Here is a 16,644-nt window from a genome sequence, read left to right as displayed (position 1 = left end):
CATAAAATACAATTGCATTTCCAAACACAAATTTTATTTCATAAGTTTGAATCACAAGCTGAACTTGCATGCCAAACGCGCGTCTACTAAAATATGATAGTATATGATTCAAAATTCAATGGAAACAAAAGATACTAGATAACTTTTTTTTATCTGTATTAGCTTTGGTGAATAGAGGTCGAAAGGCGACATATATCGTGTGCAATTAGAATATTTAAATATGATAGTATATGACATTGATAGGCATTTGGACAATATTATTTGCACTTTAATTTATTTTAGAATTTAGAGTTCATTTCAAATTAGTTATATATCATCCACTTAATAATTTCTCCTCATAAATAATTAAAATATTGAGGGGGCTCCACAAGGTAGACCCTTTTCCAATTAGATTTGTAGGATTATGATTGTGACTTTGATGTGATTATTCTAGGGCTGTGAGTTGTGGTGAATGAATTAACATTGAGCATCTCTCTATAAATATAGGTTTAATAAAAAAATTCCAAAGACAAAAACTAGAAGAAAAGAATGGTTGATAGAAAAAGTAAGTGGCAAGAAGAAAATGGGGGGATGGTTGAGAAACTTCCAAAATAGTGTACAAAAACGAAGCCGCTCTATAAAAAGTTGGGTCTTTATAGCCTTTACTTTATGCTTTTGGCATCATGTTTTTATTATATTTTATATCATATAATAATAAATAAATATATAGAGTAGCAACATTGTTAGTATTTTATTTTAGGGAAAAAAGATAAATATATCTCTGAACTATCGAACTATCGTAAATGGTATGTAGATATCCTCAGTCATCCTTTTGGGTCATTGGTTCCCTGTCGTCCAAAAACTAGAGCATATATACCCTTTATACTAACGGACATACACGTGTCATAATTTTATCCATCAACCCGATATTTATTAAATATTGGATCGACGAATAAGATTGTGTCACGTGTCCCTATTTAGTCTTCCGTTAGAGTGAAGAGCATATATGTTCTAGTTTTTTTACGGCTGGGGCACCAATGTCCCAAAAGTATGACAGAGGATATCTGCATATCATTTACGATAGTTCAAAGGTATATTTGTCATTTTTCCCTTTATTTTATACACGACTATAATTTGTAATTTTGTATTTGGTGCTTATCGTTTTATTACTATAAATTGATTAGGTTAAAAGATAAAGCCACATCAACTGCAATATTATTATGCGGTTAGAAAAGGATAATTTTAGATCTAAAAAAATATTGATGGCACTTTTTTTTAATAGATGAAAGAAGGATATTTTTAGATTATTTATGAAATGAAATGACATTTTGATCCTTTTCTGTATTCATATATAAAAATACTGTTTTGTTCTTTGAGGTTGGAGGTTTGTACTTTAACCTAAACATATTTTTGCAAAGTAGGACATATTATTGCTTTAAATTGTGGTTAAGTAGTATTGAAACCAACACCTTTCTATCTTAAAAAAATAAATCAAACTAAATCAATGGACTAAGAATATATTTTACTTATAAATATGATAATTGAATTCTTATCTTTTTTTTCTATAAATATCGACACCATTTAATAAAAAAATAAGCATAACATTAATTAAATAATTTAAACTGCTCGAACGAAGAAAATAAAAAAAAATCATTTGACGTTTTTTGTCTCAATTGAAATTTACTACTTCATTCGTCCCAATTTATATGACTTCCTTTCCTTATTAGTCAGTTCCCAAAAGAATGACACATTTCTATATTAAATAACAATTTAATTTTAAAATATTTATTTTACCCTTAATGAGAAAATTTATAGCCACACAAATTTCTATCAATTCATTTTAGACAACAAGTTTAAAAAATCTTTCTTTCTTTTTTACTTAAACTTAGTGCGAGTCAAACTACCTCACATGGACGGAAGGAATATAGAGTTTCAAGATAATGGTTTTGCTTGATCTCACTTTGATTTATTCTTGAAAGCAATAAGTGGAAATTAAAAAGGAAAATAAGTCGACGTGGGGTGGACATATATAATTAGCAATTTAATAGGACACATTAGTCATTTTAGAGTGTGTTAATCATATATATTTGACGAAGCCACTAATTAATTTGTACTTACTTCAACTTAAGTAATAATAGCCAAATATGCCAAAGAGTTGATATATATTCCAACCAAACAAAGTTTGGAAAAAAACTTAATGTTTGGAATTTGTTTTATTTTTCTCTAATAAAAGAAATTAAGAAGAAAATAAACTACGTAGGCACCTAACTCTTATTTTTTGAACAACTTTACAAAATGTACGAGCATTGTAAATATCAAATAATTTTAGCACTTTTTTGTCAAGCAAATGTATTTACATTTGTTTATTAGTACAATTTATTTTTAAAAAACTCATGTGTGACATATTTCAATTCCTCAAGATCATTTTACGTGTCGTGTCTTGTTTTATACATTTCTTAAAGAAAATGATTAAGTAGAAGGTAAGTTGAAAAAAAAATTACTATCCTTATTTATTATTTTTTTCCAATTTTAAACTCCTCTCTTCTGCATCAAGGATAAAAGTGGAAACAAACAATTAATTATATCTTGACTTTTAAATTGGTAATTAATTTATTTGTTCACTTTTAAGTACTTATTTAGTTTTGACTTTACGTGTCCTTTAAGAAACAATAATTAATATGAATATTAAACTATAATACTCATATTAATTGATGTATAATCTTAAATCATGAAAAATGATTTAGGAAATTGTAATTAGTGTTGAGAGTAAAACAGATTTTTTTGGGTCTTTTCTTGATATGTTAAAAGTGATAAGTAAAAGTGAAAATATAATTTTAGAAGCAGTGGACAAGTAAAAGTGAATTGATCAAGTACTCCCTCCTTTCATTTTTATACTTGTCAAATTTGGACTTGACACACCCATTAAGAAAAAAAATCACATATATGACTATTTTATCACACTATCTCTATTAATTAATATTTCGTATTAGGTCTGAAAAATAATTTAAGGTATAAGTAAATAATGTCAAGGATACAACATGATTTTTTTTATATGATCTTTTCTTGATATATTAAAAGTTAGAAGTAATAATAAAAAATTATATTTTAAAAGTAGAAAATTAAAAATGAACAAAGGAAGGAAATACTTTGAATAATCTATTTTTAATAAAAAGTGACAAAGTAAAATAAATTGAAGGGAATATAATAGTACTGTCTTGTAATAAAGGCTATTATCCTAGGAAACACTAGTGGGTCCAAGAAAGCACTACCTTTTTTTAGTTATTTAATTTTGCTTTCTAATTTTTTCTATTATCAAATTCCAACTCAAAATCTTTAATTAATAAAGAAAACTATTATTCATCATAATCTTCTCTATATCTAGCTCTGATTGATCCCCTTTTTCCTTTTCCCTTTTAAAACTCCAACAACTTACCTAAGCTAATAACATTTTGGATTAATTCTTACTCCTATAACCATATGTTATATTCAATATTTATAGTACTTAGTTGGACTAACATAAATTTACGTAGCTTAATTCATAACGCTTCCTATTCTCATACTCAAATTATTTTTATTAATTAATATAAAGATATCTCATTTATCTCATCATATTTTAAATAAAATCTCAAATTGCGTCCCCTTTTTAAATTTCTCTAGTGATCAAATCAGACATTTTCAATCTTATCTTGGTGTATGCATGTTTTTCTATGTCGTCTTCCATTATGGGAGCACAATATATATAATGTTATCTTTTCTTAAATTAAACTTTGTCTGAAATGTTTTATCATGAATCTTTAGTTGGTTCTTGTCTAGGTACATATTTTCTTGAACCTAGACAACTTTCTTTAATTTGATTTATTGAGCTAATTAACTTTATCACTTAATTAATCTCATTATAACCATGTTAGACATTTTTAAAAAATGTAGATGGATCTAGCTAGCTAGATCATAGAGTTGATGATTAATTTATGGAATTGTGTATAAATAGTGTTCCAAAAATATGAATATAAAAAGTTGACAAAATTCTTGCTATAATTAAGTTAGTGGCTTGTATATTGTCATCACATTATGAGTGTCCGTCAAGCACATGTTAACACTTTACAATAGCATCTAATTTGGTCCTATTGTATGTTTTTGCCAAGAAATAAAAAAAATATTTTTATATTTAAAATTAATAAACTATAAATTTTTTATAGTATCCTACAACAAAAATAACTTTTAGCGGCATTAAATATTGACATTAATAAAGAGTGTTAAAGTCTTTACCGACATTAGTTAAGTGTCATTAGAACCAATGTCGCTAAAGTCTTTAGGACATATACAAAGAGTGCTAATACATATTTAGCGATAATTAAGAATTAATTGCCGCTAATGATCATTTTTTATGTAGTGAGTATAGGGCATCATTCCGAATTTAAAATCAAATAATGTTTCTGTTGTATTGATGGGTTATTTTTTGTTGATAAAACAAGAAAACTTTGTAAATGGAACCAGAAGAATTGCTTATATAACCATGAGTTAAACTTATTTGGATTGTGTTATAAATATTTTGGCTAAACCCATTGATGATAAAAGTGACATTTCAGTTTTTAAATTTTGATTAATTGAATTTGTTGCCTCAAGTATTATTTTGCGTCATTCTATATATGAGCCTCTTTAACACTATATAGGAATGTCCACTTATCTAAACCATCGAGTGTTTACAATCTAACTAATCATTTTAACCTCAGCTAACTAAAATAATAAGGTAACAACATAATTAAGTAATAGGCTCGTGTATGAAAGATATGTGTCTTACTTTTATTGGTAGACTATAAACACCCGATAACTAATTATTTTTTACCTATAATATAAAGCATGATCATGAGCGATAATTAATTATTGCAGATAGATAGACGATAGATAAACTAAACAATAATAATATATTAATTGATCATTAATTTCATTTGATATATTATTTTTTTTAAATTGCGTTCTCAATTAAATTATATCACAGAAAATAATAGATAGATGGAGTACAAGTTAATAAGAGGTTCATTGACTATTAATTTTTAATACGTCTTATCTCAAAAATTTAATCGAAACACGTGGAATAAAACCATAAAAAAAAAAACTTAATTCACATGAAATGTGGTGTATCTTTTGCTTTCAACAAAAACTTCCAAGCAAATACTAGATGCTACGATACAATGTTTTAAAGGATAATAGTTTATTTATTGGATAGGAGTTAATTAAATGATGTTTATTCAAGGGTGTATAAATCTATATATAACGTGGTATATCATTAGTTTTTTCTTTGTTTTAATTTTTTCTTTGACAACAAGCAAAGTACTATCAATTAGTTTTTAGTTTTTTTCTGTGAAGTTTATTTCAGTAACATAAAAATGTTTTCTCTCATAATTAAACTAATACTTCTTGTTATAGCCTGGTGTTAAAAATGTGGCAATTTAACCAGGATGTGACATGTGTCTTACCGATAATCGCGAGAGTGATACGTGTCATATTATGGAAGGTAGTTGCCAAAATTCTAAGAACTTTTTAGACGGCAAACTACGTAATCCTATTGTGAATTAATGTATAATTAAAGGATAAGATTTTATGTGATGACAATATTCCAACTATATATATATTGACCGTTTCCTGCTTTTAGACAACTAGCTACAATTAGAGTTGTCAATATGGGCTGACCCACCTCATCCAGTCTAACCCATACAAGCTTTGAAATTTGATGGATCAGGTCGGGCTAGCCCATTTTTGATGTGGGCCAGAAAATGGTCGGCCTAGCTCATAAGTACATGGGCTACGAGCTTGTCCGGCCAATCCTCTTTTCGTAAAAATATATTTTTTATAATTTTTTAAATTAAATTATAATTTAAAAATATTATCATAAATATCGACAAGATAATATTACATGGTGTTAGTGTTACTACTTGTTAATCAAATCCACAAATAAAAGTATAAATAGCTAAATAAAAATATAAACCTAATTGTTTTTCAATGATCATAATAAAACACAAAAACTATGACAATATTTCATAGGCTACGGCCTATGTAGATTCCTAAAAAATTTAGGGAATTTTTATTTTACGTAATACATGTTTTATAAACATTATTTGTATTTAAATTGTAATATTTCAAACTTTAAACTGATTTTGGGTTTAGACTCTTGTTATTTTAATACTCTATTTTATTTTTATTTTTTTAATTAATTTTTATTTGGCCCACGGGCCGACACTATCCATATTTCTCAAGCCCCACAAATCGGCAGGCTTATTCAGGCTGGACTAAAAAACCCTTTTCTTAAATGGGCTCCAAAAACCGTAGCCCAGCCCTATCAAATCCCGGGTTAGGCCAGGTTGGCCCAACGGGCCTAACCCATATTGACGGCTCTAGCTACAATATATATCATAAAAGCCACCCTCATGTTTATATTTGATTGGTTTAACTAATAAATGTTGTTTTTCAATTAGGCCAATATTACTAAAATAAGTAGGGAAAATTGTATGAAATAACAAACTATTAATTCAAATTAAATGTTATTTATTTGTAATTCGCAGCAAACATCCCATTTTTTTGCCATCTGATTCGGTATACATTTTGGTATACAATTACCCATTCGGTATACANGCCATAGTTTATTTTATTTGTAATTCGCAGCAAACATCCCCTTTTTTTGCCATCTGATTTGGTATACAATTAGCCATTTTTGGTATACAAAATTACCCATTCGGTATACAAATGTATAAATGTGTTTGTGTTTGTATAAAGCGAGAGAAAAGTGTATATACAAATACAAATACATATATTTTCGTCCTATACACTTATAATTATACAAATACAGATCTTATTATACAAATTACAATGTATAAATGAATTTATACAAAACGAACAATTTGTATAAAATTGGATATATCTAGCGAATTATACAAATCAAAAGCTCCATAACAAACATAAAATTTATTATGGAGCGCAATTATGCAAACTATAGCTATAACATACAAATATGAGTTTTACGTTGTGATATCATTTGATTTGGTATGGTGTTTAAAAAAAAAGGAAGACTTTTGGAACTTGTTGTCTAATATAATCCTTAAATGTTTATATATAATTGCAAATCATTTCATTAAGGGGGCGTTTGGTTGGGAAGAAGTTGTTCCAGGGTAACAATTCTGGGATAATTAGCTATTCCACCATGCATGTGTATGAGATAATTTATCTCATCACTATAACAAAAATGGTTGGATAACTAATCTGATATAATAACTACCTAATACCTCCAACCAAATATGGAATAAAGCAATCCTACATTTTATCATGCGATTATTATACCTTATACCTCACACCAGACGATCCTGAAGGGTTAAAGTAATTTATTTCTAATTATATAAAAATAACATTCTTCTTATAACAAACTAAAAAGAAAAGAGTGTTAGTATATTATTACTTGTTAGAGGTATCCAAATCAAGGGTTGAGTAATATTCTAATGTGTAACAATTAACAAACCTGTGTGTATATTTAATCTATATGCAGTACGGTTTCAACTTTTGAAGGTACGGGAAAAATTTAATTCTTTCGTTGATTAGTTACATAAATTTTCATCTTGTTGGTAAGAGTTCGATATAACTTTTCATCTTGAAATTTTCTCTTATTTTCTTGCAATTACCTTGAAGGTGCCTTAGCCATAACTTATTGTCTCTGTTGATTTTCATTTTGGACAACTAGAGGTTTTATTTTTTCTCTAATTTGAGAAGATAAAGTAAAATTATATATATATAAGCTACAACGATAGATTAATGAATTTAAGGAAGAAATTTATAGGAGTCCGGAGCCTAAAGGGTAAAAAAAATTGACAAAAATTTAAAAGGGCACATTAAAATTTTTTCTAACCAAAAGGGTAAAATCGCTATTGACGCCGTTAACAGATCAAAATCGCTACTAGGTCAGCGATTTTGTCCAAATTTTTTTCTTTTCAGAAAATCGCTGCTCGTGCAGCATTTTTGCTAATTTTTTTTTGTTTTATAGAAATATGGCAGTGATTTTTGTTGTTTTTTTTTTCAAAATCGTTGTTGTTGCAGCGTTATTCCTTTTTTTATATAAAAAAAATCCCTGTCTTGGCAGCTTTTTGGTGGAATTTTTTTTTCCTGAAATTCCTGCCAACTAGTCAACATCAAAATGATAAAAAAAAAAAAAAAGAAAAATTTAGAAAACGCTGCCTTGGCAGCGATTTTGGTGAAAATTCTGGCAGCGATATTTATAAAAAAAAAATTAAGAAAAGATTTCCACCAATTGGCAGAGATTTTTTCATAAAAAAGTTTCCACCAAAAACGCTGCCAAGGCAGTGATTTATTTATTTTTTTTAAAAATAATTTTCACCAAAATCGCTACCAAGGCAGCATTTTCTAAAAAAATTTTTTTTTAGTCATTTTGATGTTGACTAGTTGGCAGTTTTTTTTTTTAAAAAAATCACATTTGTTTTTTCCACCAAAAAGCTGTCAACGTAGGGATTTTTTTTTTTTAAAAAAAGGAATAACGCTGCAACAGCAGCGATTTTGAAACTAGTAATTAAAAATAACGAATAAAAAAATTCTTTATTTTTTCGCAAAAAACACTGCACGGGCAGCGATTTTCTGAAAAATAAAATAAAATAGGACAAAATCGCTGCTAGGGCAGTGATTTTGATCTGTTAACAGCGTCAAAGCAAAATCGCTGTGTTAGTAGCGATTTTTGCCCATTTGGTTAGAAAAAAATTTGATGTGCCTTTTTGAAATTTTTGTCAATTTTTTTTGCCCTTTAGGCTCCAGACTCAAATTTATAGCATAAGTTGCAAATTAAAAAGTTTATTTCTTAAACAACATTGTTCAATAATTAATTAACAAATTAAATCAAATCAATCAACTAATTAATCTTGGTGTATCTTAACTGATAGAAATCCAAGAATACTATCTTATATTTGGTCGATCAACTAATTATATAATCTTGGTGATGACATGTTTTTTTGCATTTTGTTATTTCTTTCTAACTAGATTTAAGTTGAAAAAGATCACTTGAGGAAATTAATTGATTAATATACCTTGAAGCCATAAATAATGTAGAAATTCCACGTCTAGGATTAGAGAAATCAAGGATTGTATTGCTGAAAATAATGTTGAGTTACAACCTCCTTATATAGGGAGAATTGTAGAGTCCTAAGTTAACTATACTTAGAGTCCTACTACAATACCTATTACTACTACTATAATAATAATAATAATGCAATTATAAATAATCTAATTCTAGTCGTAATATAATCCTAATCATAATATAATTCTAGTCGTAATATAATCCTAATTAATATAAGTAGTCTAATCCTTGTGCGACTCTAATTCTACAGCAATGCTGTAAACTTGTCAGTCAGCTTCGTTGGACATGTTCCTTTGACATGTTCCAATCGTCAGCTTCCTTCTTCATCAACACTTGCTGCAGACATGTCAGTCAGCTTCGTTGGACCTGTTCCTTTGACATGCTCCAATCGTTAACGTATTTCTTCTTCAACACTTCCCTTCAAGCTAGTGAGTAGAGGAACAGTTACTCCTAGCTTGATTCGAATACGCAGAAAAAACCTTTGAATACCTAGCAAAAACTTATTTTGTCAATGCTTCGGTATGAATGTGATGTCTAGTCGTTGCTTGTGATAGTTCATCTGCAGATTGATATGAGTAGTTCCACCAGTAAAAACACTTAAAAGCAGCATGATTATTCCTACCACAAATTTGACATGACTCAATATTATTCCTCTCCTTATTTTAACTTTTATTGTTCAGAGAACCTGATCCATATTGACTGTTCTTAGAACCTGTTCCCTGTCCAGCAGGCTTGAAACCTGTTTCACTGGAGTTAATGTTATTGTTTACTCTTCCCCTGCCTTTTTGAGCAGATAATACCATGTTGTGGCACCTCTTCTTCATCTTCCCTTATATCAAAACTCGTGAGAGCATAAACAAATTGATTGAGAGTGGAATATGGTGTCTTACCTAATATGACAAATGTCTTGTATTTGAGACCTAAACCTCTAGCAAAATAAATTACTTTTGTTACTTGAATATACTCATTTTTCAAGCATTCCCACATCTCCTTGGCAGTTGAGTAGTCCACAATTAGTTGCACGCTTTTTTTGATCAATGTGCTTGAGATCCAACTCCTTAGTAACACATCTTTCTCCTTCCAATCAACAATGGTGTCACTATCTTTTGTATCCTTCTCAACATCGACAACTTTCCCAGCAGTTTGTCTAGTGGAACAACTGTTTTTACTTGGTTCATTCTCTGTGATGAGATATGTTTGTTTCATCACGTGAATCAATTGGGATATTTGTGTGTAGCTTGTTGACTTAGATTTAATGGAGCAAGCGACAATGAATTGGTGAAGTGAGGAGGTCGACATAGTATTGGTAGAATGGGTCATAGCAATTTTAACGTGTGGTGTTTTTTTTTTTGTGATCAATACTTACAGAGCGAAAGAGCTTTTATGCTCTGATACCATGTAGAAATCCACGTCTAGGATTAGAAAAATCAAGGATTGTATTGCTGAAAATAATGTTGAGTTACAACCTCCTTATATAGAGAGAATTGTAGAGTCCTAAGTTAACTATACTTAGAGTCCTACTGCAATACCTATTACTACTACTATAATAATAATAATAATAATAATAATAATAATAATAATAATAATGCAATTATAAATAATCTAATCCTAGTCGTAATATAATCCTAATCATAATATAATTCTAGTCGTAATATAATCCTAATTAATATAAGTAGTCTAATCCTAGTGCGACTCTAATTCTACAGCAGTGCTGTAAACTCGTCAGTCAGCTTCGTTGGACCTGTTCCTTTGACATGTTCCAATCGTCAGCTTCCTTCTTCATCAACACTTGTTACAGACACGTCAATCAGCTTCATTGGATCTGTTCTTTTGACATGTTTCAATTGTCAACTTATTTCNTCAGTCAGCTTCGTTAGACCTGTTCCTTTGACATGTTCCAATCGTCAGCTTCCTTCTTCATCAACACTTGTTGCAGACACGTCAGTCAGCTTCATTGGATCTGTTCTTTTGACATGTTCCAATTGTCAACTTATTTCTTCTTCAACAAATAAAACACTTTCACTACATTAGAACAAGGACATGTAATATATGACCAAGTAGCAAAATTTAGAATTTTCTTTACCTAATATTTGTTTTGAAATTTCAATTAATTTAAATTTACATTGCATAGAGCTTGTTAAAAGAGGAAATATTCCCATCAAGAATTTTCTTATTTGCAAGGCTGCTCAAAATAGAAGTTTGATTTATGAAAAATACAAGTTTTTTTTTTATATTCCACTTCCACCACAATCTTAATAGGACCTTTAATAAAATTAAGGTGGAAATTTTACACAATTTCATAGTGTTAAGAGCTAATTACATTCTATTCTTATTCTTTTTCAAATGATAAGAATCTCTTAAATTTCTTGGAATTTGAATACATCCCAAAACATCTCAACGTCTCCGTTTTGGATACATATCTCAATGTACTGATACATCGTATTTCTGTCTTGGATATGTCACCCAATGTCCTGATACATCGCATAAAGTGATGTATCCGAGAATAAGAGAGAATAGAGATTTTTGTAATTTTTTCAAATAATTGAAAATTTTAAAAAATACGATAAAATAAGTTATGTATTTAAGTAATTTTTCCTAAAATTAATTCCCTATTCGTAAGCAAAGAAGGTTACCTATCTTTGAAAGGACATTTTTATTTTATTATTGAGAACCTCCTTTTCTCAAACCCCACTCCAAAATATTAATTTTTTTAAAAAAGGAATGTACATGTAAGTTGACTTGTTCATCTTGAAGTATTGTACAACTGAAATAATGCAAAAAAATAAATAAAAATCCAGTAAATAATGCAATAATCGACGTAAGAAACAAAGTAGAGGACGAGGCATCGCATATTATGTGGTAGGCTCGTTTTGCTTCGATATTTGGAGAAGTTTGTTTTAGTTGACATTTGTACATGTTGGAGTTCAAATTAATAAAGTGGTAGTATGTAGAAGTTATGATATACTTTCTCTGTTTGATTAATAATTATTCATTATTAATTTGACGTAAAAATTAAGAAACAATAAATGATATGAGTAATTTTATTAAATCACTCTTATTAAATATAAGTCATTTAAAGATTGAAAACTTTCCTATTAGAGAAGGCCCTATGGAGTAAAGAAAAGTGGATGAATTCTTGGAAAAAGAGGGAGCGTACCTATATAAAATAGAAAATGAAATAAAGAAAATTTCATGAACAGATAGTGTCAATTGTACGATAGATAGAGCGGCCTACACGCAAATCAGCTTTCGAGGTTGAGCAATCTCAATTTCACTACAAGATTTGTGAATGAATGTTGGGTTGGGCCACCTCGAACGGCATGAGCCGCATGCGGGGACACCCGTGTGGCTTGGATCGAAGAATAGAGTATTTAATAACAAGGATAAAATAGACATAATATGATAAATTATTCATTGATTTTATAGACTAGACATACATCCTAAAATAATATAGTGGACAAACAAAAATGGACATAGATGATTTACACGCTTTGAATATTGATAAATCAGACCACAAAAGTAATAGGAGTATTAAAAAACATGCATAGCATTATTTATATGACTTGATTCTAAGTGATTGATAAACGATTATAAAAACTTTGAAATTTATTAAGAGAATATGTACGAGAAAAGCATAGAAATAAAAGAATTCTTTTTCATCAAGAAAACTTTTTGTATCAAGAAATCTTCAATAGGAATTTAACTTTAAAGAAACAATATTTTTGTGACTGAAAAAAATCACTTGAAGATCTGTTCAAACTATTATTTTCGAACTTATTTTTTTGTTGGTCAAAAACATTTTTTCTAACAAACTCATCTTTCAATTATTTTTTAATTCATTGATATATCAAACGTTGTTTTGAATTCATCTTTTTTATTTAAAAAAAAAAAGAAGAAAAGAAATGTCATGTCTCTAAAAAGCAAAAAAATCAACTTTCTCTCTTTCAAACATGTCATCACTCTGTTGAAATTGTCTTTTAAAATCTTCCCAATTTTTATGACCTAATCAATTTATTCTGAACGGTTTTATTCTTCACAAAAAGTAATTGGCATTTGAGAATTATTAATCTTTTTAAATTTTGTTTTTCAATTTATTTGAAAATCAGTGTTTGATCATGAAAATATCGAATACAATTCTTGTAATTGGAATTTGAAAGCCATTAAAAATCATGTTTTCACTTTTTTCCACCCACTTTTAATATATTCAGACAATAAAATATTATTTGCAAAAGTTAGAATCAAACACAACTCTATCTTCAACTTTAATTTTAAAATTTTTGAATAAAGTAAAAAATATTTGATTTCTAGAAAGATGAGGATCAAAATTAGCGAGAGTAAAAAAAAGAAAGGAACCCTCTTTTTAAGTCTTATGTACTGTGTTTCTCTCAATCGCTTTGTGATATTTGAAAGTGGAGTAAACTGTTGGCTATAACCGAAAAGAAGGATATGTCTTTCTTCATCCAAGTAAGAAAAAGATGGAAAGTTCACAGTGTGGCTCATAGAAAATAATTATTGAAAATATTAGTGCATGTTGCAACTTTGATATTATTTCGATCTCATTAATTAATGCCGCTTTCAATATTTGACCATTTTAAGAATGTTTTGCAGTTTAATTATTTAGATAATAAATAAACTGATTTCTATCCTGCCGTGGCCTCTAATGCTATTTTTTTCTCCCTTTATTTTTATTTATTTAGTTTAACTTGGTATATTTAAGTAATAAATAAAAATTTCAATTTTACTATATTACTGGATATAATAAATTTAATGTATTGAGAAATAATTATGATTAATAATAAGAATAAACGAGGAACTAAATGATAATTTATCTCTTGATTTATAAAATAAGGGTTTCACTCGTTATATGTATAACTCGATCAAACATCTCAAACATGAGTTGATAATTATAACCATGCAATATTTGTATGAAAGTCTGTATCATCTTATTAAGGACATGTTTTTCTAAACTGAATAAATAAAAATAGATCTTTTTTTAAAGTGTAATGTATAAATAAAAATGAACGGATTAAGTATATACATAGTTACCAAAAACAAGAAGCTAGCTTGACTTTGGAAGCATTTAGTTAGGGAGTTAAACAACTTATAAAGAATAAAAGTGAAGGACCAAATTAAAGTTGATATGTCTATAAGGCTGGCAGCTGATACCTTAATTTTGTATACAACTCAAGAATCTAATCATATACACAGTTTACAATATTACTGAATTAGTCTGTAAGTTTTTTTTTTTCAAAAAAGAAAATTGTCCTAATTTTTATTAAGACAATCTATTTTATAATTTTAAAGGAATACAATTTTTCAGAAAAAATATTAATAGTTATGTAAACTTTTCCCTTTTATTTATTAATATTATACAAATTTATATACTACATAATTATATACATATTAATTTTTCTAGACATGGATAGGGTTGACCTTTATATGGGGTGATCCGATTCGATTTCCTTTAACAATATAATACCGTATAACACTCATCCAATATTTGCTAGTTATAAATAGTGATTGAGTTATAATTCTCACTAAAAGAGATTTAATATATATAAAAAATTAATTTTAATTATATATAAATATAGTAATTTTTACCTGAAGGAATTCATCAGGTTAGGATATTGAATGCCCTTTGTTTTTTTTTTTTTTTTAATTTATAGTCAAAAGAGCCATTAAGAACGAAAATATCCCTTGATTCTAAATTGTGATTCATTTGACTTTAAGAAAAAAAAAAAGAGCATTCAGTTCTTTCTATGCAACTTAGACTATGTTTTAGATATGATAACTCTTTAAGAAAGGAAGGAATCATATTCAGAATTTAATATATATATATATATATAAAGTAATATTTAATTTATAGACATAATATAATTAATTCAAACTGAAATTTCAACTAATAACACATTTTTATTTTTGAAAGGCTTGTCTAAATCAAACTGCCACTTTTAAGGTGCCTTAGCACATATATAGGTTTTTAAGGGATTTTTCTTTCTTTTTCTTTCCTTTTCTTAAGTATTTTTATACGCATATTCCTCGTATACATAGTTTAATATCATATATTTTATGCGTTAAATAATACATATAATATGGTACGAGTAAGTTATATTAGAATTTGTTATACAAACAACGTGTGACAATAGCTTTAGATGTAATGATAATATTTTACAAACAACAACAATAGTTTTAAACAATTTGAAGTGTCTAAAACTAATTTCTTCCTTCGCTGGAAATGAAGAAACAAAAGAACGTTTTTCCTCTTACAATTTGATTCGGAAAAAAAATGACATTTTCAGATCTCTTATATATGAAAACAAAAAATTCTAGTAAATAGGCTATAAAACTTAAAAATAATAATATCATATCTGACAAACATATGTGATATAATTACTTATCTCAACAGAGAAGTAAGCATTGCGAAAGCTCTTTTAAAGGCCTAAAATGTTCTCCAAAATATTCTATCAAATATCATAATCTAAAAAGCATTTCACAAACTTCTTTTCATGAAAACATGATCATCTTCAAACTAGTGAAACTCAGCATTCAATTTCAGGTCCATTTACTCAAGGATTATGCTATAAAAGCTTTAAATAAAGTGATGAAAATTTATAGAATTTTTTTCATTGGAGGCGTTTGACCATAGAATTTGAGAGCCTAATTTCAAATCGGTGTAACAATGTTTGTTTAGGAAATTTGCAACAAATTTCGACTTCAACTTTAAATCATGATTTCAAATCTCAAATTTTCTTAAAAGTATATTTGAAATTTAAAATTATTTTGATATAAAACCTGAACAATAAGTTAATATTTATAAGAAAAACCCATAAAATTAATTTTCATAAGGAAATACTCATGTTGATATGAAGAGATTGTCTCTACCATTAATCATGTGGGGAAATTCTGTCAAAGAATATATAACTAGTTACTGCTATTGATTTATTGGATCAATGAATCTTTATAAAAATAAGTATATTTAAAAATTTGTAATAACATATTACTATGTAATCACAAATATTTATTTATTAAAAGAACACGAATATATGTGATTTATAAATTCGGAGACTTAGGATATTGAATATTAGGATACCTTATTTATGAATTATGATTTGATCATTTGATAAGATTGTATAAAAAATTGGAAAGTTCTAATAGTTTTTCCACAAATTGTAGAGTTTTTATATATATATAAAGAAAACACTAACTTAATAAATTCAAATTACATATCCAAATAAAATTTCAACTTCAACTCAACCTGATTTCAAATTAAATCATGTCCAAACGAACCAAAGTCGTAACTATGTGATGAGTTCACATTCATTTATGCAATTTGACAAAACACAACTTTATTTAGTCACTTATATGTATGAAATAATAATAATAATAATAAAAAATCTTATCCAACTCTTAAATGCATTTTATTTAGCTGATGGGTTGATTTGGGGAAATTGGAAAATCTAGTCAACATCCATGTTTTTTGGGATGTTAAAATAGGTAATAAATGGAAGAGGATAACATAATTAAGCTTCAATAAACTTTTTTCT

The 16,644-nt window shown here is 27.8% G+C and overlaps 1 protein-coding gene across 1 annotated transcript in view; it reads right to left on the bottom strand.

The window, feature by feature from the left end:
* Positions 1-16,644, bottom strand: part of LOC125855112 (probable inactive ATP-dependent zinc metalloprotease FTSHI 4, chloroplastic) — a 460,535-nt gene that overhangs the window by 418,162 nt on the left and 25,729 nt on the right. The gene's annotated exons all lie outside the window — the stretch shown is intronic.

The sequence above is a fragment of the Solanum stenotomum genome, chromosome 2, assembly GCF_019186545.1.
Source record: "Solanum stenotomum isolate F172 chromosome 2, ASM1918654v1, whole genome shotgun sequence".
Classification (NCBI taxonomy): domain Eukaryota; kingdom Viridiplantae; phylum Streptophyta; class Magnoliopsida; order Solanales; family Solanaceae; genus Solanum; species Solanum stenotomum.
The sequence above is the reverse complement of the archived record's forward strand: the minus strand, read 5'-3'. Positions and strand labels throughout refer to the sequence as shown.